The sequence below is a fragment of the Solanum lycopersicum genome, chromosome 1 (assembly GCF_036512215.1).
Source record: "Solanum lycopersicum chromosome 1, SLM_r2.1".
In the NCBI taxonomy this organism is placed as follows: Eukaryota; Viridiplantae; Streptophyta; class Magnoliopsida; order Solanales; family Solanaceae; genus Solanum; species Solanum lycopersicum.
This window is the reverse complement of record NC_090800.1, coordinates 10,382,969-10,407,400: the sequence shown is the minus strand read 5'-3', so window position 1 is coordinate 10,407,400 and position 24,432 is coordinate 10,382,969. Positions and strand designations below refer to the sequence as shown.

The following is a 24,432-nucleotide window of genomic DNA, read 5'->3' as shown; positions in this document are numbered from 1 at the left end:
TACAAATAATCCTCCACTAAGATATGCCTTCGAACAAAGTCTCCTCCGCGAGAAATAATTATTTTATCAGCTTCAAACACAAGTGTAAGTCTACTTTGTTGAGAAGTTCTCCTGGAAACTAAGTTTCTACGAAAGGAGGGAACATACAAAACATTGTTCAAGGATAATGTCTTTCCACAAGTTAATTTAAACAAAACTTTTCCTTTACCCATTACTACAGTAGCAGTGGAGTCACCCATATATACACACTCTCTATCAGTAGACTCCTCAAAGTCATGTAATAACTCTTTATTGGCAGAGAAATGCCTTGGGGCGCCTCTGTCTAGCAACCAGCCAATTTTTATTTGCCAAAAGATTTGCCTCAACGACTACAACAACAACCACTTCATTACCTTCGGCAAGATTGGCTTGGACATTACTTTGTCCTTCCTTCTTTGAGTCTTGCCCTTTTCTTTGATACCATCTGGGAGCTCTGTGACCAACTTTTCCACAAACAAAACAAGAGCCTTTAAATTTTTGAATTTTACTCTCCGGCTTGTTGAATTGATTTTTCTTCTTCATAAGTTCTTTCTCGACACTTTCTTGTGTTTTCCTTCTAACCTGTCTTTCACAATAGTACCAGAAGATTCAACAAGATTAGCTTTAGAAGAATTAAGAGAAAGTTCTTCAATCTTATCTTTGAGATGATACGCCTTTTCAGTCCTCATGTGACTGATAAGTTCTCGAAGGGTTTAATTCTTTTTCTTATATTTTAATTGATTTCTATAATCAATTAAAGATGGTGAAAATTTTTCAAGAAGAACATTACCTGAAATATCTCACATATCTTCATGTCCTCGTTGAGAACATCACCAGTCAAGTTCTCATATTTGTTAACTTGTTCCATTATTGGCTTATCATCAACCATTTGGAATTTAATCCACTGACATACAACATACTTTTCTTTCCTGCATCATCAACATCATATTTATTTTCCAAACTATCCCATATTTCTTTGGCATATTTATAGTTTAAAAATAAATCAAACAAAGTTTTATCCATATGATTTAGCAAATGTCCTCTACCAATTTTGTTATCCTTTTAAACTTCTTTTTAACAACATCGTCAACAGTTATAACATTGCTAGGATCAGTATTAGTGTTAGAACCATTCATAGAAAGTTCTTTAAATAAAACATTATCAACTTCTAATTGTTAATGGAATGTGTGAATTTTGCAGCCATCATTTATGATTTTCTAATCCATGACATTGCGCTGAACATGCCAACACCATATCTTCTTCAACTATCTCCATTTTAAAGAAAAGTTTTGAGTGTTATTTTAGAGGATCTAAATCACTTAGTAAATTATGGTCCAACATTTCTTACCTTGCATCAATGAGTAGTTGTTTGATTCATAAAAAAATTAATATGATCAAATATGAATTGAATGAATCAAGACCATTTAAGGCGAATGAGGTAAACAGAAATATGCGTTTTCTTGTTTATTCTTATTTTCTCATAAAAGTCATGTTATATAAATTATATTTACTTTCTTTAAATAACATTTATTTTTATAATATTAGTATTTTGCTATGAAATTATTCATTTTTTCCAAGTTGAATTTGAATATTTTACTTAGTTTTAAAGATAGAACTTTCCAAACTTTATTTTATAAAAATAGAAATGAATCAACAACGTTACAAAAGATTATTGAAACATTATTGATGTTGGCCTCCTTCTCCAAGTATGGAGGAATATCTATTGATTTTTCCTGACTCACCACACTCATAGTAGGACTAGGAACCACCATGTACTAACAAAAATCGAAATACATTGAATGGTCACCGTAACCTGAAAACCTTTAACACCAACCCTGATAAGTCTTGACCCAAGTTGTAGAAACTTTGTCAAATATTACCTCACTCACAAACTTACATAACTGCATGAACATGTATACTGAACTGAGGATGAATACCCCTCCTTAAGGATCCCCCTCTAGATGAGGTAATACCAAAATAACTACAAGGGCAAGGCATCTTCTATGCTAAATCCCTAAATTCCATGCGGCGCATATGCTCCATGACCACCTTAACTGCTCTTTGAGAAGAAGCTCCAGACAAGGTTGTTTCATAAGCTGCTTCAACGGATATAATAAGTCAAACTTCTCATGAATTGGAAAATTCTTAGTCTCATCTGGTAAAATCACCTAAGCATGATGAGACAAGACATGAAATCTTTCCAAAATCAATCTGAAATACCATCTTATGTCAAGTTCTCAAACAGAAGTTACAGGGAATGAACATGTTGTTATAGTATCGACATCAGACTGACACCACTTCCTAGATAGACCCCACATGTGAAAAGTAGTGTAATCTACTCTGCCGGACTCCACCAACTCAACATTTTGTAACATCTCATGACAACTCACAAGAAACAATTTAAAGTTAAACTTCAGTAAATCTTGTGTGTGTACATCTATCTATTTGGCGATCTATACTACTTTAAAGGTATGGCATGACCCTAAAAACAATTGACCTATGTTTACACTCTTCTGGTTAATTAATTTCGTCAAATGATCTATTTGACTATTCAGTGAAGGATTTGATCAATGAACATTTTGTTCTTTCTACAATGCTGAATGGGTTCTGACCAATTCTTCAACTTGGATCAAACTAATAAAACCCCAAATAAATCATAAATTTTTGTTAGGGTTCTAGGATACAATTTCTTTGAAACAAATTTTATTTATTTAAAATAAACTCCAACTAAGAAATAAATATGAAGAAAGAAGAATATTTTACTAATTAACGATTTGAGTACAATTTGTCTATTTCTTGATTCTTCTGTAGGATAATTTGCACCTAAAAGATTTTGTTTGATCTTATGTTAAGAGTATTTGTGGACTTTAATGAAGTATTTATGGTCATAAAGAGTCCGCCCACATCTTGATCTCTTTGTAACTGTTCCATGAATTTATGAAATTTTCGAGATCCCTCTATAAGGGATATAGTACCCTTTATCTAGTGTGAGTTAGGATTAGTCTTCCAGGATTAGGATTAGTCTTCAAGAATTCAAAATGAATTTGGACTCATCTAGTAGAGGCCCACACAATTTTGATGTCTACAAATGTCGAGTCTCTGTCTCATGAATATTTGATTACTTTTTAAATAGCCTTTCTAGGCACATAGTTCACTTAACTCTCTTATTGGTTGGAGTTTATTGTTTGAGGTTTAATCAACAATTCTAGGAAAGGTCTTAAGGGATCGCACCAACAGAGGATCCAACAACATCTCCAAGCACGTTTCAGATTCCCATCTGAACATTGACACATGATCCAATTTCTCAAAAATCATATATAGTACAACATCTCTGTCTTTGCAAATTTCTTGAGGCATGAAGAAGGTTCTTGTGGATGCCAGCCTTAAGTGCAGATTGAGCAAATTATTCTTTGTTTACAGAATCTTACCTCAAATCATTAATTAGTCATGGAGTCAGTTTGAATATTTGCAATACATATGTGTTGCACCAACATAATCTAGCACTGTATCTCTTAGAATTCGTAGCGTTGATATCATTGTGGAATATGATCTGTGAGTAAGAGTTTCAACAAGAAATGAAGGATAATGGAACTTGTATGTAGCAAGGTTTCAAAGTACCAGACATTAACTAGCTTCTCAGAATCAACAAAATCAATGTGCAACCCAATCCAATTCATAAATAGTAAAGTCACTACTTTCCTACAGTAGCTGAGGTAGGCACCTATTAGTTCCTCAACCAGATTAACTACTTCTTACTATTTCTAATCGTTTGCCTTAGCCTACTATAAATTTTTATCGAAGGCAAAGGGAACTCTTAGTCGAAGAACTTGAAAATTATCATTAGGAATGATTCACGTTAGAAGATCAAATGGTTCATTATGCATAATTTTCATATTTTACGAGCGTATCAAAAGTTGCAAAGTGTAACATTGGAAATGATTTTATTTTCTTAATTCTGAGTAAACCCTCATGCTGACTTTCATAATTCTTAAATATTTGTCTACTGGCATCACATTTGAGAAAAGAGTCTCCAAGTTTCCCAAGTGATTCTGAATGAAACTTCTGGAGGCATTTCTTTGTTGTCATTCCTTCCAAAATCTTACCAGTTGGGATACAATGTTTTAGTTTGGAATGATTCGAAAGCATTCTTTTCAAGTTTATTTAGCATGAATGCTCCCCCAATAAATTCTAAAGGTTCAAGCACGACAGTTAGTTATTGGCAAAATATTCTTGACCTCGAGAATCTTATGAATTCTAAGGTATATACATGTAGCAGCGAATCTGTTTGGCGGAGTTTGGGAATTCACTACCATATGTGTATACCGAGAATTCATAAGATTCTTAAGGTCAACGATAACTATCTACCCTGCTACAACCTTTAGACCTTATAGGGCAAGCATCCATGCCGAATAAACTTTAAATGAATGCTTTTAAATCACCACAAAGTAAAACTTTGTATCCCAACCGCTAAGATTTTTAAAGTAATGACAACAAACAAATGTCGCCATAATTTTCATTTGGAATCACTTGCGAAGCTTGGCAAATGTTTTCTCAGATATGCTATTAGTATACGATTGTTTCAGACTTAATAAAATTATCATGAGGGTCTTCTCAACATTAAGAAAAATAAAATCATTTCCAATGTTGCATTTCTCAATCTTGGATGTGCTCATAAAATTCTGCGATTTATCCGTAATGAACCATTCTATCTCAAAGTGTGGAAAATTCTTTGTGAAAATCATCAAGTTTACTACTTGAAAAAAATTTCTTGATGCCTTCAGTAGAAATATGTTGTAGGCTAAAGTATAGGAAATTAGAAACAAGATAGTAGCTGATGTGGTTGAGCCACTAACATGTGCCTACCTCAGCTTGGACAGGCAACGTAGCAAGTTTATCATTTATGAAATAGATCGGGATGAACATTGTTTTGATTTATACACCTATATTAAGGAACTTCATTGTGAATGTTAAGAATCTAGTCAATGTACGGTACATAGAAATCACTGCTACACTACAAGTTTCACGACCCTTCGCTGCTTGTTAAAACGATAATTCACGGATCTTACGTTCTACATGAGATTCAACGATGCTATTAGAACTTGAAATTTCTTGGAGATGTAATGCTTTATTTTGTTGTTACAACATATCTCTATTTCAAATATTTGAGGCTTGTTACAAGACTAATTACTTATTTGTGGTGTACTTTTGTAAAAAATGAATGATATACTCAATATGCAGTTAAGGCTAGCCTGCATGAGAACATTCTTCATGCCTCGCCAGATCTGGAAAGGCAGATATGTTATACAGTTGAGAATTTTGAGAAATTTTATATTGTGTCTACGTTTGGATGGGAGAGTGAAACTACTTTCCCAATTGTAGTTGGGGATGTTGTTAGGTTCTTTATTGGTATGATCTTTGTTGATTCTAGCTTTGAAAAATATACTTAATACATTTTTAAACATAAGGCGTCTTCTTGTATGTGAATCTCCAAGCTTTGGGGAGATAAATACTACATAGAAGGTAAGAGATGACCCCAAAGGCACTTGATCTATCTTTATTCTCGTCTGATTAATTAATTTCTATAAAAGATCTATGAGACTATGGAATGAATGATTTGATCAATGAATATTCATTTTTTTCTTCAATTTCTAACGAATTTTACCAATTAATCAACTTTGATCGAACTAATCAAACCCCAAAAGAAATTATAATTAGTTGTTAGGTTCAAGGAGACAAAATTTGTTTGCACTAAATCTTATTTATGGAAAATAAACTCTGACCACAAAATAAATATGATGAAACAAGAATATCTTATTAATTAATAATAGTTTGGGTACAATTATATCAATCTCTTGATTCTTCTAACTCATAATTTGCACCTTAAATGAATTTTATTTTATACCCATGTAAATAGGTTTCTATGGATCTTTTTTTTAATTATTTGGTTATCAAGTAGAGTCCACCCACATTTTGATATCTTTGCAAATTTTTTGATGAATTTATAGAATTTTCAAGATCCCTCGGTAACGGATATATTACCCTTTATATAGTGTACGCTAGTAGTAGTTTTCAAGTAGGCCTAATTGAAATTTTACTCATCTAGTAGAGTCCACACAAATTTGATGTCTATGAATGTCGAGTTTTTGGATCTAGAATCAACAAAGATCGCACAAACAGCGAACCCAATAATATCTCCAAACACATTCGGGAAGTAATTTTTGTTGGGTATGTAGCCAGAAGATGGGAAATAGAGGAATTTATAATGTTGAGAAACTTAAGAGTTGGGAACTTGATCCTCTTATTCTTTAATGAAAAGGCATTTGTCCCTCATCGGTGGTGGAAAGAATAATAGGAGAGTTTAAAGGCAAAGGCAAAAGTCAAGCAAAGAACATGGAGAAAATGGAGATGCAAATGACTTGTGTGCAATGACTTCGGAGTGAACTTATTTGCAAATCATAAGGAGTGGTTTCTCGACTCAGGTGCCACTAGACATATTTGCTCTGCGAAAGAAGCCTTTGCAATGTACACTCCTGCTTAGTACAATGAAGATTTGTTCCTGGGAAACACAGTAACAACAAGGATTGCAGGAACTAGGAAAGTAATGTTGAGAATGACATCCTGCAAGGTGTTGACTTTGAACAATGTTCTGCATGTCCCTACTATTAGGAAGAATTTTGTTTATGATGCACTACTCGTTAAGAATGGGTTTAACTGTGTCCTAGTTAGTGATAAAGGTGTAATAAGTAAGAATGAAATGTTCATAGGAAAGGGATACCTCATTGAGGGTCTTTTCAAATTGAATGTAATGGTTGCTGAAAGTATTAGTAAAATTTTTGCTTCTGTTTACTTATTGGAGTTAAATGATTTATGGAATGCCCGTTTAGACATGTAAATTACAAAGCCTTGCGAAAATTGGTTAATCTAGAAGTATTGTCTGATCTTAAATGTGATTCATCGAAATGCGAAATTTGTGTGGAAAGTAGGTTTTCTAAACATCCTTATAAGTCTGTTGAAAGAAATTCTAAAACTTTAGACTTAATTCATCCACATATATGCGATATAAAGTCAACACCATCTCGTGGTGGGAAAAAGTATTTTATAACTTTTATTGATGACTGCCCTCGATTTTGTTATGTATATTTGCTTAATAATATGGATGAAGCAATTAATGCATTTAAGCAATACAAAATGAAGTGGAGAACCGATTTAATCTAAAGTTAAAAATGACTCAGAGTGATAGGGGTGCAGAATATGAATATCCTTTGGCAGAGATATATTTGAAATATGGTATTTATCATCAAATTACTGCACCTTATACACCACAGTCAAATGGTTTGGCAAAACGGAAGAACAAAATATTAAAGGAAATGATGAATTCCTTAATGATCAATTCTGGTTCGCCACGAAACCTTTGGGGCGGAAGCCATCCTTACAGGTAATAAAATACTCAATAGACTACCCCATCGAAAAACACAATCAATTCAATATGAGTTGTGGAAAGGATGGAAACCCAACTTAAAATATTTCAAAGTGTGGGGGTGTTTACCCAAGGTAGAGGTTCCTTTACCGAAAAGGGTTAAAATTCGATCCAAAACAGTAGATTGTGTCTTTATTGGGTATGCTGTAAACAGTAAAGCCTGTCAATTTTTTGTTCACAAATCTGATTATCCTGAAATTCATATTAATATGATAATTAAATCAGATAATATAGAGTTTTTTGAAAACATTTATCCGTATAAAATAGAAAGTGAGTCAACCAGTGAAAGACCTAAATGACCACGAGAAGAATCAATGGAAAATATTCTAACTAGTGAGGAACCTAGGCGTAGTACTCGCCAACAAAAATCTGCTTATTTCAGACAAGATTTTGTAGCACTATTGCTTGAAAATAAGCCTTAAACATTTAAAGCAGTTATGTGTTCGTCTGAGTCAACTTATTGGAAAGAAGCAGTTAATAGTGCGATCGAATCAATTTTAAGCAATCACAGTTGGGAATTGGTTGATCTTCTGTCCAGGAAACAAACCTTTAGGATCAAAGTGGATCTTTTAACGGAAATGAAACGTGATGGGACGATTGACAAATATAAGGATAGACTGGTAGTCATAGGGTACAAAAAAAGGAAGGTCTGGACTACTTTGACACATACTCTCCAGTAACAAGGATAACATCAATTAGGATTTTAATAGCACTAGCAGCAGCGCATGATCTTAAAATCCACCAAATGGATGTAAAGACAACCTTCTTAAATGGAGAGTTGGAGGAAGAAATTTACAATGAACAATCTGAAGGGTTTATAGTTCCTGGTAAAGAAAAAAAAGTGTGCAGACTTGTGAAATCACTTTATAGACTCAAGCAAACACCCAAACAATGACATGCTAAATTTGACCAAACAATGTTGGCAAATGGATTCAAGATTAACGAATGTGATAAATGGGTTTACATTAAAAATTTTATGAATCATGAAGTCATTTTTTGTTTTCATGTTGATGACATGTTAATAATCAGTAAAGACATTGATGAGATAAATGATACTAAACGCATGCTGTCCAACAAGTTCGATATGAAGGACTTAGGAGTTGATGATTTAATCTTAGAGGTTATGATTATCAAAACTCCCCAGGTACTAGCATATCTCAATATCATTATATTGAAAAGTATTGGATAAGTTCAAGTACTTGAATTTCAATGTTGTTAAAACTACAATTGATTTAAGTTGTATATTTTAAAAGAATGAAGTACTCTCAATTGGAATATGCTAGAGTGTTCGGAAGTTTGATGTATATTATAAATTGTACGCGACCATATATAACATTTGCTATTAGTAAACTGAGTCAGTTCACTAGTAATCTTAATCAAACTCACTGGATGGCAATGAAACGTGTGTTGGGTTCTCTAAAATATACACAACATTATGCTTTGCATTATAATAAATATCCTGTTGTGATTGAAGGATATAGTGATACAAATTGGATCACATGGTGAAATAATGTAAAATCCACGCATGGTTATTTGTTCATACTTGGTGGAGGAGGATCCTCTTGGAAATCGTCGAAACAGACATGTATTGCTCGCTCCACAACGGAAGCTGAATTCATTGCTTTGGATAAGGCTGGTGAAGAAGTTGAATGGCTCCGGAATTTCCTAGAGTATTCCATTCTGGCCCAAACCTGTTGGACCTATTTGCATACATTGCGATAGTCAAGCAACTATAAGTAGGGCAGGGAGCGTTATGTACAACGGGAAATCTCGTCATATACGACATAGACATAACACCGTAAGACAACTGCTCTCTAGTGGAATTATCACAATTGACTATGTAAAGTCAAGAGATTATGTATCAGATCTACTAACAAAAGTCCTAGTGAGATAGGCAGTTAAAAGATCATCTAAGGAAATGGGTTTACGGCATCGGACAAGTCAGCATGACGGTAACTCTATCTAGCAGAATGGAGATCCTAAGAACTAGATTCATGGAGAAAAGTAGTGGTTGTTGGTTCGACTTTGTCAATTAACTTAATCCATTCTCATGATGAAGACAATGTTCAGGAACAAGGCTAAGACTTTAAGGCTTGTTAATGACGTAATAAAACTTAAAGTTTTAAATGATTTTCTTAGTTTGGTAGATTTGACCAAATAATGTATCTACGAGATGACACGGCTAGAAATTACCTATGTGAGTGTGAAGTCGAAGCCGCTTCAAAGAGAATTTTATGTCAAAAGCCTATTCTCTATACACTTATGAAATAAGAAGGTGTCAAGATTGAAACCAACACAACCGTAAGAACCATAAACAATAAAGGGTTAATTGTGTGACATATGGTTGTCTAGGTATACACCAAAGCTCAACGGTTCAATGATATCACATCTACCGATTGATCGAGTATATCTGACATATGTTGACTATGGAAAGTCCAAGGGTAAACCTAATTATCCAGATGCAATTAATTCTTGCCTATAAAGTACACAATTGTCTATGCATTCCTATGTTATAACCATTCCCCATCATTGTGGTGAATTGATGGGTATGTAGCAAGAATTGATGGAAAATAGAGGGAAAGAGAGGAATTTTTATTGTTGAGAACTTGAAGAGTTGGGAATTTGAAAGGTCCTCTTATGCTTTAATAAAAAGGCATTTGTCCCTCATCGGTGGTGAAAAGAAAATAGGAGAGTTTAAATACTGAAATACTCCTATTAATTGTAAAAAGGGTTGGAAATAGGGACCCCCTCGCTCCGTCGTTGTCGTCACTCGCTCGTCTCAGCTTCGGCTTCGGCAAATGATCGAGAGATTATTCTATGGACAAAGTTTATTCTGATTAATCAATTAATTAATTAATTAAATGGCCAAAAATATTTTCAATTAATTAGTTGATAACAGAAGTTTAAAATTAGCCGAAATGTTTCAACATTTTAGTTGACTAACCCGACCTGACTCAGATCCGCGCGTGACCTATTTTATTTGTACTTTCCCATTTTATTTAAATTTTCCACCATGACTATTATAAATGGTTGCAACTTTCAGGAACATTCAGTACCATTAGAATGTTTGCAAACTTTCATTAATGGTCGTGCGAATTCTGAAAGGGTTGCAACCTTTCGGAATCTATTCTTCTTGACTATAAATACCACTCATTATTCAGAATATTTCCTTACGAATTTTATGATTTTGATCTTCTTTTTCTGCACATATTTTTCTTCGTGTACTTTCGTACTATGGATTGGATCACTAACAGTAGAGTTTTTGGTATGCACTTTCACCTGATTAAGGGCCGTTTGGATGGGCTTAATAAAAGCAGCTTTAAAAAAGTACTTTTGAAAGTGCTGAAACTTAATTTTAAAATAAGCAGTTATGCGTTTGATAAAAGTGCTGAAGTTGCTATGCCAAACGTGAAAAGGGAAAAAATGGAAGAAAGAGATATTAGGGTAATGTGGGTATTTTGGAGATTGTATAAAAATATTAAGGGCAAAAATATAAAATGTGGTCAACTTAAAACAACTTATAAGCTAAAAAAAAGCACCCCTACCCCAGCTTTTTACTTTTGTCTTAAAATAATTTTTTTTTCTAAACATAAAATAAGTTTTTTTAATTATTGCCAAACAGCTAAATAAGTCAAAAATTAGCTTTTAAGTCAGTTTGAGCAGCTTTTAAGCTGAGCCAAACAGGCTCTAAGATAATTTTACCCTAGGAGGTTATATTCCAAATCAAACCTCGTATACTAGAGGGGAATAATTTCTTTAAGGGGACACTCTGAGTTCAGTGGACTTGATCTTTCTCCTATTTAAAAGGTTTTTAAGATTTTGGTACATTTTTTTACAAATTTTACTTTTTGTGAATTAAATTTTTGTTCATCTCTTTTAGTGGTTCTATAAATTTTAGGTACATCGTGTTTCTGAACAATTTATTAGAATCAGTCATTTCTGATTTTATAACACAGATTGGCAACATTTCAGCCTCCCATACGAATGTAGAACAAGATCCAATTTTCAACAATCCTCAACAGTACAATCTTTGCAAATTTGGCGAGGCATGAAGAAGAAGGTGCTTGTGCTTGCCAGCCTTTTTCTGTGGATTGAGCATATCATTCATTGTTAATAGAAGAATACATCAAATCAATAATTACTCATGGAGTCAGTTTGAATAATTGAAATAGATATATGTTGTAACAACATAATCTAGCATTGTATCTCCAAGAATTCCTAGTGTTGATATCATCGTGGAATCTCAGGTAGCTTGTATGATCCTTGAGTTAGATCTTCAACAAGAAGTGAAGGATCATGCAACTTGTAATGTAGCAGGGATTCAAAGTACCAGACATATTAACTTGTTTCTCACCAGTAACAGGGAAGTGTCTTGTCATAGGTGTATCGACAAAATTACTGTTCAACAAAATCATTTCATAAATGGTAAAGCCGGTTCTTCCCCACACGAGTAGAGGTAGGAACCTATTAGTGCCTCAACCACATCAACCACTTCTTACTATTTCTAATTATTTGTCTTAGCCTGCTATACATTTTTATTGAAGGCAATAGGAACTCTTAACCAAAGTAGTGAACTCGAGAATTATCATCAGTAATGAGTCACATTTTAAGATTGAATGGTTCATTATAGATGAATTTTGATATTTTACGAGCACATAAAAACTTGCACAGTGTAACATTTTATATGATTTATTTTCTTAATTTTGAGAAAACCCTAGTGATGACTTTTATAACTCTTAAATAACTATATACTAACATCACATTTGAGAATAGACTCTCCAAGTTTCCCAAGTTATTCCAAATGTAACTTCTAGAGGCATTTTTTTGTCGTCAGTACTTCCAAAACCTTAGAAATTGGGATGCAAAGTTTTTGTTTACAGTTCAAGTTTATTCTGCATGACTTCTTCACATATAAAATCTTAAGGTTGTAGCACGACTATAGCTATTAGGAGAGATTCCGAATTTTGAGAATATTATAAATTCTAAGGTATACACGTATGGCAGTGAATCAGTTATATTCAATCCGAACAGATTCAATTTCATACGTGTATACCTTAGATTCATCAGATTCTCTAGGTCAAGAATCTTTCGCCAATTACTATCTGTCTTCTAGAACCTTTGGACTTTAGAGGGAAAACTAAAATTTTTTATCCCAACTGCTAAGGTTTGAAAGTGTTGACAACAAAAAATGCATGCAGAAGTTTCCTTTTGAAACGCGTAGGTAATTTGGAGACTCTTTTCTCAAATATTCTATCAGTATACAGTTGTTTAAGACTTATGAAAATCGTCATGAGGTTCTTTTAGTATTAAGAAAAATAAAATAATTCTTACTGTTGCATTGTTCAAGCTTGGATGTGCTCGTAAAATTCTGAGATTTCTATGTAATGAACCATTAAATCTTAAAATGGGGTTCATTCCTAGGGATAATTCTCAAGTTCAAAACTTTTTCATAGAGTTTGCCTTCGGTAGAAATGTATAATCAGGTAAAGTAGGAGATTATAAGTAAAATAGTAGCTAATGTGGTGGCACCAATAAGTACCTACCTCAGCTCAGGCGCGGAAGTAGGAACTTTATCATTTATTGAAATGGATCTGGATGGACATTGATTTTATTGATGCACCTATGCTAAGGAATTTCTTGGTGAATATTTAGAAGCTAGTCAATATACGGTACTTGGAAATCACTGCTACTTTACAAGTTTTATGACTCTTCTTTGTTTGTTAAAGATCTAACTCACGGATCTTACATGCTACCTGAGATACCAAGATGCTATTAGCACTTGGAATTTCTTGGAGATGTAGTGCTATATTATGTTGTTACAACACATCTCTATTTCAAATATTCGAGACTTATTCCAAGATTGATTACTTATTTTGCGGTCTACTTCTGTAAATAATGAATGTTATGCTCAATATGCAGTTAAGGCAAGATTGCATGAGCACATTCTTCATACCTCGCTAGATCTACAAAGTCTATGTTGTACTTTTATGGAATTTAAGAAATTAGATCTTGTGTCCACGTTTAGATGGGAGAGTGGAACTATTTTACCAAAGGTGCTTGGAGATGATTTTGAGTCCCTTGCTAGAGAGAGATCATTGTTAAATTGGCTTCGACAAAGATACAACATTTCTAAGCATAAGACCTCTTATTCAATAGTTGATTAGACCTCAACCAATAAAACTTTATCCAGCAAGACCATTAAGTGAACTATGCGTCCCAAAAAAATTCATGGGACAAAAACATGACATTTGAGACATCAAATTTTTGTGGGACTCTACAAGATGAATCCTATTTCATTTACGGTTGTTGGAGACTACTTACCCTAAACTCTAGCTCACACGTATATAACACTTATATAAAGTACATATATATGTCTTTGAATATGCATCGCTAAAATTTCATATTCTCATCAAGTGATCAAGATATGGGCGCACTCTTCTTGACAACCAAATACTTTAACAAGATCGGTAAAATCCTTTCACAAAGATCAAATAAATCCTAAGAAGGTCCACATAATCCTAGTTAGGGTGACACTAATAGACTTTGAATCGTGGAGTAATCTTATGAGAGGGAATCAAGAAATAAACATATATGTACTCACAATTTTTATGAATAAACTCATTCTTTTTTATTTATTCAGTGATTGCAATAATATTTTTCTACTTGGAAAAAAAATGTGCGTATAACTTGCATGCCTAGTGTGACCAAATTTATTCGGCATCTCCTCTCTTGCATATAAAATGAAAATATCAAGCCACAAACTTCAAAAATTGAAACTCCATTCTATGGGTACTTCAAGTATCATCTTTGAGTATATAAGGTTTACACTCTGACAAGCCTTAAAGATACAACACGACAATGTTTATCTTGTTTTTGTCACTCTTTACCTGACTACACTTAAAGTAAATCTCCAAGTGCTATACGAAGTTGTCTGCTTCTTAGACGCCACAGATGCCTTTGAACATATGTGACTTGGGAGCCTAGACCATAGCTTCCCTATCTCGGCCGGATGATGTTTATCCTTCAACTTACACGCCCTCATTGAGTTCTTTATTCTCGATTCTCACAGCTGCAATAATACTTAGCGCATCAATGAGCAGACACTCCAAGAAAGTGCTAGCCTCCTTCTTCTCGAACTCGGCATGATGGCATCCCTCCCAACTCCTTGCGGATATTTTTGTTTTCTAAGGTTGATGTCCTTTAGAGTATTGAACTTTTAATCAACCTCATCCAAATATCGGCCTAATATCTCTATGGTCTACCTCTCTATTTGAACCCTTGTGTCCCATGCCTCTCTGATGGTGGCGTCAATAGCATCATCACCATACTCATCGCCACTTGCTTCAATGGTCAAATGTGGGTGACATGTTAGTGCCTTTGTTGGTGTAGGGTCGAACAACATTTCCTTACTACTCTTGTGGTTCTTATATGCCTTGCAGATCTTACTTCTACCATCCATCCTGATTGTTGTGGTGCTAGAAACGTTTACATCTCCTTCATTGGTCATTCCCTTACTGCAAACCTTTGATATGATACCACATTGTCGGAGACTTAGAGTCTAACTAATGTTTCATGCAACACTTGACAACTTACTCACAATATTTCACGGTCTTGTAAGCTCAAGTAGGACTTTTGAATGAAAGACCGCTAAGAGAATGCAAGCAAGACTTAGAGAAACTTGAAAAGCTTTCAAAACAGGCTTTGTATTAGTTTGTCGAATCTTTTACACTTGGTTGGAACATTTTTTCAATGAGAGGCCCTTTATTTATATTACCTCCTAAAGGTCTAAGTGTAAATATTATGTACTTTAATATTCCCTACAATATTTACACTTCAGTACTATTGTAGAATTCACTAAAAGTTATAGGGAATTCTAAAGCCTTCTTGAATATATCTAGGAAGTTCTAGAGTATTTTACTAACCTCTTCACAAATCTAGATTTTCTCCCTTAACCTGATGCCAAATTTGAACAAGGAAGTGGTGGGACATGACAGTATGGATCATTGCGGTTCAAGCTAATCACACTTTGCATTAGAATCTACACAATAATAACTCCTGCAACACCCAATGCTAACAAGTTTCTTCATATTTCCTATATTTTTACATAAGCTATAAATCACTAAGGTCCAAGCCAAATGCCACTTTCCATTAGGTATATGGACAATAAAAAATCTAATGCTACGTAATCCAATATAAGAGTAAGCAAAATTTAAGTGAATATCAGAGCGAACAATATATTGATCATACTAGTATAAAAGGATGTGTTATGGTTAAGATATTTGTCAAACAAAAATTGATATTAAAAACAATTACATGTCAATTCTAAGCTAGTTGGGGTCAATTCTTTTGGTTTTTTGGATCAGGGCGAGAAGGAATGGATATATAGGACATGTATAAGTTATACTTCCAATCCTCGCACTATGATAACCTAATAATTGGATTATGAAGATACAAAGAACTTCATATATTGGAGGTGCACCAAAATGTACTCAATACCTACCTAGAATAGTAGGGTTCGTAGAACATAATAAAAAGGTCATTCAATATATTGTTCACTAGAGGAAAAATTCCTATTGCGTCAGAAATATACTTTTTAGCATACAATAAAAGCATTACCTGGTCAACAAGGAACTGAGTTGAGAACCATGAGGTATCAAGTACAATTTTCACCAGTTGAAAAAATCTAGGTGATTTCTTCTTTTTATGCCTTGAATGATAGACTTACCTAGTAACACGATTAACCAAGCAAGATATATGATTTAGAAATAGAAAGGAAGAGGAAGAGATACTTGATGTAATTGTAGGTGCAAGAAAAATAAACGAAACAAAATATACGATTAAGAAATAGAAAGAAAGACAGGGAGACTTATAAGAAAAAAAGGATGATCTATCAACTAAAACGCAGTTTATTACAAGAGTAATATCTAAAGTGGAAAGAAATTTAGTTCATAAAAGTGAAGACTTTTACCCAAATAATCAAGAGGATTAAATTGAACAGATGTAAGGGTTTCCAAATTTACAAAGTAGCCTAAACATTAAATGGTCATTCAAAAACCAACCCCTAAGACAAATCCTAGTTTCTGCTATTTATAATAGTAGATAAACAAACCTAAGCTAGTTACAACAATAACCTTGAGCTAGAACGAAGAAAATCCTAGCCTATTAATTATTTAAAATGTAGTCACCTCTTGCTTAATTTTCATTTTAGTGTATTTTAAACCATCCATGCTTGTTTTATTAATCTTCTAAGATATCCAAATTACTTCCAATCGACTTCATCAGTAATAAATAAAGGAAGGGAAAAGATAGGAGTTGTAACCTTGGTTGACTGAAACATCTTGTATGAGTAGAAGAGATATAAGAACGTTGGAATAGATAGTTGGTACAACCCACAAGAATCGAGAAGAGTAATATTCAGCCGTGAGCAAGGAGGAAACACAGTAACAATAGATTTTATAGTTAGGGTTAAATAAAAGTAGGCTTTACCCTAATCAGATTAGGTTGGGCTTGGGCCAAAACATTATTTTTATTTTTTAAAATTAATTATTGGTCTATATGGCCCCAAAAAAAATCTTAAAAAAAGGGTTTTTTCGGGGCAATTTAGGAAGTATAAAAATATCAAATATGGTAAAGAAATGTGAATAACGTAATATTCTCATAATAGTTAAAATATGAAATTGCCAAGATTTTCGTGAGTTTCTCATATAGAAAATACCTTCATCCCCCTTAACAACTACTAACATGCAAATGGTCTAGGAATATAAGAAATTAAAATTTCATCTATAGTATATAATGATAAGAAATTTATTGATCACCAAAAATGTAGTAATTCCTGAAGAGTTTTCTAGCTCCTCCAAAAATTTGAGAACAATAAGAATCGAATTTGTTGATTCTCTCAATGAACTCCCAGTATGCACAATGAAAAATGATAATTTACTCTTTAGATATAAAACTCTAATACACCATAATCAAGAAAATCTAAAGAAATTATGTCCCCCTAACCATTAGACTTATATAGTAGAGGAATATGGTATTCATTGAAACCTACTCATGTTCAAGTAATTATGTCACAAACTTAAGAATGGGCAAACAAGTAAAAGTAGATTTTGACGATAGTTCGATGCCAGGTCTCCAACTTATCGACTATACCTTCAACCTTCTTTTAGCTACACAAAAGAAATACACGCATAAAATTAGGAGGGCACAAAATTATCATCTCAAGAAAATGGTCCACTTTCTATTTCATCATTAGCTAAAGTGAGTATGAAGAATTCTTACCTTAACTATATTTCCATATTCAGTATTGGTGTATCTTACTTTCTATAAGAAAGACTATTTAAGTAAGAAAGTTGTATTGCAAGTTAAGGACAATGAGTCTTTAATGGAGACGAAGTAAATTTCAAAGAATTTACTATTTTGTATGGTCATAGTAATTTCAAAATATCTTTATATTAATAAATATTGAAAAGGGCAAAGAAATATTGTTGAGATCTTCCTCATAAATATACGAACAACGTGTTGTGATAACTCAAAAGATAAAAACATTTCAATTAATTGATAACAAAGAATGGGAGCAAAAAGGAAGAATTCCTAGATTAGCATAATGGAATATAGGAATTGTAATTAAGAGTTCTTTAAGTTACAACCTTACTGAAAATGTCAAGAAAAAGAAATGTTAACTAACCTTTAAAATGAATTTAAGAAAATACTAACAGATAAACTAGCATTCCAAATTGCTATTCTAGTGTCCTTCACGACTTTCATTTTCATAGTGACTACTTTTACAAGTTCATCACTCGCTATTCCATAACTGGTTAATTCATCACAAAGCTGCTTAGCTAAAATGCCAAACTTCACTGTGTTCGACCGTTTTAAAAAGAGAGATTTCAACCCGTAGAACCAAGCTATTCATCTAAAGTTGACGATCACCTTAACTTTTTGTAAGGAAATTTGTCAAGATTTATGATTCAATTTTTTGAACATCACCATCACTTATGCTAATGAAGTCTTGCTCAATATCATATTTTAGTAGTAAAAACATATTAATGTACAGTTGAGTCTAAGAGGGTCTAAAGAGGATTGTGTGTATGCAACGTTACCCCTAAGAAGGCATTTCCAATAGACCCTCAGCTCACAACACAACACTCGATTCCTACCACATAATCGAAGTTCACCCATTTCTAAAAATTTCTCAATTTCTTCTTCCTTACTAGCAGATTAATTCAAAGGGGGCATGATAATTGGTAAATAAATCACTTCCATCAACAAAAAACTCAATTTCAATCACATAATAAAACACCCATTACGAAATTTTCAGCTCATTTTCTGCAAAGATCTGCACTCCAAACAAACATTATACAATTAAAAGAGAGGAGGAGAGTACTAACTGACGAAAAGAGTTCTTGAAAGAGTCCATTTTTTTAGCACGAGCCACAATGGAAAATGGCAACAAATGAGTTGAAATGAAGGAATGAAGCAGTGATACGGTAGAACTAACTCTGATCTTCGACAGATCTTCTGCAGTAAACCCATTTTCCATCCTTATATTTTGCTGATTTATTCAGAAAAACATCAACTTTTTTAGATCCTTTTTACTGGGAGAATTTGAATCCTAAGAGAATAATGGCTACAGAGTGGCAAATGACAATACAAAGGTTGTCAATCAGGTCTTGTGGACTCGGTCTACTCACGAATTGAGCTGTAAAAATAATTTTTGATATAATTATTGAGTAAAATCATGACTTACTAATAACATATAGTATTAAATAATATTCGTTTTACTGTGTACTAATCCTAGTCCTATTAGGATTAGTACTCCTTAATCCTAGTCCTATTAGGATTAGTACTCCTTCCTCTATCCCCTATATATATCTCCCATGTATTCCCTTATTAGGTTAACACTTCAATACAATCAATATTATTTCATGGTATCAAGAGCCAGAAAACCTAGATCTTCTTTTCTCTAGGTTTTTTTCAATCTTTAGGGCACCGATCGTTCCCTCTCTTCTGTTGGGCGGCGGCAGCCATGACAATCGAGATGTATCCTCTCGATTCACTTCCTTCTGGCGTTAAACTCCTTCTTGGGCATCTTCATGCCCTGATTCCTAAAAAGTTATTAGACATAAATTACCCCACATGGAAAATCACCGTTCTTAAAGCCCTTGAGTCCAATTACCTTCTCCAATACGTCGATGGAAACACACAACCGCCGCCGACAGTCATCACCGCCACGGACAAATCAGCATAAACCAATCCGACCCATGCCTCCTGGAAAGCAGTGGATGGCCATATCCGCTCATAATTTATTGCGGTCATCTCTCCCACAGTTTAGAAACACGTCCGATCCTACACAACTGCTTCACCCCTGTGGACGGCCCTCGCAACACGCTATGCATCAATTTTCCACTCTCATATTTTTTAATTGCGTGATCGTCTCCACACTATTACCAAAGGCACGAAAACTATGGCGGAGTATTTAGACGAGGTCTCCACAATCATCACAACCCTCGACACCGTGAACAAAATCATTCCAGAAAAAGATCTCATCATGTGCGTCGTTCGGGGGCTCCCATCAGCTTACTCCTCAATTAAACAGGCGGTTCGAATCATTCCAACGCCCGTTGACCTTGGTACTCTCTCCTCGTGGCTAAAAAGTGAAGAAATCAATGTGGATCTGGAGAGCAAACTTCTTCTCCGAGAAGCCGCTGTTATGGAGCCGGCCACCGCCCTCACCGCAAGCCAGAACTATCGCGGAGGGCATGGTGGAGGCCGGCAGGGGAGCCGCGGTGGCTACGGCAGAAATAGCGGAGGCCGCGGGCGCGGCGGTCGGCAGGACACTCGTCCGTGGTACGACGGTCAGCAGCACGGCAGCAACAAAAGCCTGCACTCCTTCGGTAGCGGCGGGCAGTCATCTTCCAGCGGCAGGCAGGGAACTTACGAGCGGGATCGTCCAAATTGTCAAATCTGTTAGAAAACAGGACACACAACTGTTCGTTGCTGGTTTTGGTATGTGGAGAGCCGCAATAGTGATAACTGTGCCAATTATGCATCTCAAGCCAGCCCTCCTCTGAATGGCTGTTTGATACTGGGGCCAACATGCATGTTACTTCTGATTTATCCAAGCTTAACGCTCCCAATCCATATCATGGCTCCAATGGTATTACTATTGGCAACGGTGAGTCCCTTAATATTTCTCACACTGGCACGGGTACAATTAAAACCCCCACCGCTATCTTTCACCTAGGTAACCTTACCCACGTCCCTTCTATTAAAACCAATCTCCTTACAGTTCACCAATTCACAAAAGACAATAACTGCTCACTCTTGTTCACCTCTAATGATTTTCAGAGCCTAGACAATAATACCAAGAGGGTGATTTTTCAGGGCCCCTGTAAGCATGGTCTGTACGTTCTTCCTGGCACAAGTTCGTCTGCCCACCCAGTTTCAGAAAGCGTTCCTGTGGCTCCGGTGGCTCTTTCGGCTGATGGCCACAGTCTATTGTGGAACAGTCATTTGGGTCACCGTCTACTCAAATAATAAATTCTTTAATGTCTTAATTAGGTTTTTCTTCCATTCATGTAAACAATTGTGACTCCTGTTCAATTGCTAAATCTCATAAATTACCTTTTACTTTATCTGAGAAGCGTACAACTGCACCTTTTCAACTTATTCATTCTGACCTATGGGGTCCTACTGCTGTTCCTTCATTTGTTGGTTTTCGCTATTATATTTGTTTGGTGGATGATTTTACAAAATACACGTGGTTGTACCCACTAAAACACAAATCACAGGCATACACCACCTTTGTCACTTTTGAAAAAATGGTCCAAACATAATTCAATTCTCATGTAAAGCTTTTTCGACGTGACAATTGAAAGGAATATGTAAATAACATCTTTGGCAAGTTTCTGCAATCCCTGGGAATTATACATCAAACTTCCTGTCCATACACTCCCGAACAGCATGGGGTGGCTGAGCGTAAGCATCGCCATCTCATTGAATCAGTGGTTACTCTTCTACATCAATCTCATATCCCTGTCTCATTTTTGGGTAGAAGCTCTAGCCACCGCAAACTACCTCATTAACAGAATGCCCAGTCACACCCTCTCCAACAAATCACCTTATCAACTCCTTTACCAAGAACTTCCCAATTATACCAACCTCCACGTCTTTGGATGTCTTGCCTGCCCTTGACTACGCCCTCATATTACTCACAAATTACAACCCCAATCCCGTCCTTGTCTTTTTTTAAGATATCATCCTACCTCCAAGGGTTATCGCTATCTTGACCCACAAACTCATAAAGTCTACATATCTCAACATGTCCAATTTGACGAAAATGAGTTTCCCTACGAGTCTATTTCCTCCTCCACAAATACATCATTCATTGACGTCCTTCCCCTTTTTCCAACATACTCACAGGGTCCCTCACCACCTTCCCCCACACCTCCACCCACTACCAAACCACCCCTCATCACCCCTTCGACCGTCACCTACAATACACCCGCAACCACCACCCACACTCACAACCAACCCGAACCACCCCATCCCACAACATCTCCAGCCCGATCTTTTTTGGGTCCTTCCCGGCCACCCCCGAATAACCACTGCCCATGCCACCCCCCAATACTCATCCCATGTTAGCCCGTGGCAAAGCCGGTATCTTTAAACCAAAACCGTTCAGGCTACCACACTACCAAATACACCCCTTCCCGATAGTGAACGAACAACCTACTCTGTTGCCTCAAAAAATGCTTATTGGCGTCATGCTATGGATGACGAGTTTAAGACTTTGACTGATCAGGAAACTTGGGTTCTTGTACCTAAGCCCCATGGGCGGCACCCATTGGGCTGTAAATGGGTGTACAAAATTAAACACAATGAAGATGGCAGTATTTCCAGGTACAAGGCTTGTTTGGTTGCTAAAGGCTATAATCAGGAGTATGGGCTTGAATAATCCGACACATTCAGTCCTGCTATTCGGCAGGAAACCATTCGCCTAGTACTGTCACTTGTCGTGCACAACAATTGGCTCATCAAGCAGTTGGATGTTTCCAATGCTTTTCTTCATGGCATGCTTGATGAAACTACCTACATGACACAACCACCAGACTATGTTGATCCCCGCTTCTCTCAACATGTTTACTAACTCCAGAAGACTTTGTATGGGCTAAAGCAAGCCCCACGTGCTTGATACACACGTCTAAAAACGTTCCTCCAGGGACTCGGCTTCACGTGTTGCGTACACGACACGACTCTGTTTACTCGACATTAAGCACATGGTACAGTCATTCTTCTTGTCTATGTAGGGACTCGGCTTCACGTGTTGCGTACACGACATGAGTCTATTTACTCGACATTCAGCACACGGTACATTCATTCTTCTTGTCTATGTAGATGACATCATTATTACAGGCTCTACTGTAACTCTCATTCAGGATGTCACTCGAGCTATGCATACTACCTTCAAAATGAAGGACCTTGGCCCGTTACATTATTTTCTTGGAATGGATGTTTCTCGGACAGGCAGCGGCTTGTTTCTTCATCAGTCAAAATATGCTCGAGATCTGTTGCAGAAAGCTGGACTGGAAAAATGCACCAGTCAACCAACACCGATGGCAGTCTCTTCGTCTACGAATCGAGTCGACACCCCCTTTGCCGATATCACCCACTTCCGCAGCCTCATTAGGGGCTCTACAGTATCTGGCCATTACCCGTCCTGACATCCAGTTAGCTGTCAACTGAGTTGCTCAGCACATGCATCAAACAAGTGAACATGATTACCTTTGTCTAAAACGCATTATCAGGTACATTTTTGGCACTCTTGGTCGTGGTTTACTCATTCGACCCGGGGACTTGGAGCTTCGGGGTTTCTCAGATTCAGATTGGGCGAATGATAAAAATGACAGAAAATCTACATCGGGGTTTCTCATTTTTTTGGGGCCGAACCTGATCTCCTAGTGTACAAAAAACAAACCAAGGTCTCTCAGTCCTCGACTGAAGCTGAATACCGCGCCCTTGCTCTTCTTGCTGCTGAGACCATGTGGATCACATATATTCTTCGCGAACTCCGCACAACTCACACTGTTCCTGCTCTCTATTGTGACAACAAATCAACCATCTGTGTGGCCAAGAATTCCGTCCTACACACCAGAATAAAGCATGTTGATACCGATTGTCTCTTTGTTTACGATGAAGTTCAGGCCGGCACCATGACTGTACAGTATATACCCACTGTAGAACAACCGGCTAATATTCTCACCAAGCCTCTCCCGAGCCGACAGCACGATTACCTCAGTTCTAAGATTTCGTTCGCTTCCGCTCAGCTCAGCTTGAGGGGGGATAATAACAGATAGTATTAAATAAATAGTATTAAATAATATTAGTATTTACTGTGTACTAATCCTAGTCCTATTAAGATTAGTACTCCTTAATCCTAGTCCTATTAGGATTAGTACTCCTTAATCCTAGTTCTATTAGGATTAGTACTCCTTCCTATATCCCTGATATATATCTCCCATGTATTCCCTTATTAAGTTAACACTTCAATACAATCAATATTCTTTCACTTACAATAGACTCTTGCTTTTGAATTTCTTGAATCCTTATAGTGAATCGAATTGTCATATTATAAATATAGTTTAGTAATTAGTGAAATATCAAAAATGGAATATCACAGGAATTGAATATAAGTACATCTTGCCATTATCTCGTAAAGGTAAAAGATTATTTCTGAAAGACTCTAGGCTCAAGTAAAAATAAAAAAATAGTAAGTAACACGGAAACGATGCAAAATCTATCGGCATGGTGTAGAGACAACAACATTGTAATACGATAAATAAATGACCAATTTACTCGGATGGATTATTTAAAACAAGAATAAACAATGGTATATATATAATGATAAACACCAACCATTGTAAGCAAGATATCCATAC

At 35.6% G+C, this 24,432-nt stretch overlaps 2 pseudogenes; one reads left to right on the top strand and one right to left on the bottom strand.

Moving 5' to 3' along the window:
• Window positions 1-11,645: 11,645 nt before the first annotated feature.
• On the bottom strand, window positions 11,646-12,365 carry LOC109119428 (endoribonuclease Dicer homolog 2-like; annotated as a pseudogene).
• A 127-nt stretch (window positions 12,366-12,492) lies between these two features.
• LOC109119427 (endoribonuclease Dicer homolog 2-like) lies at window positions 12,493-13,659 on the top strand (annotated as a pseudogene).
• The last annotated feature ends 10,773 nt before the right edge of the window (window positions 13,660-24,432 follow it).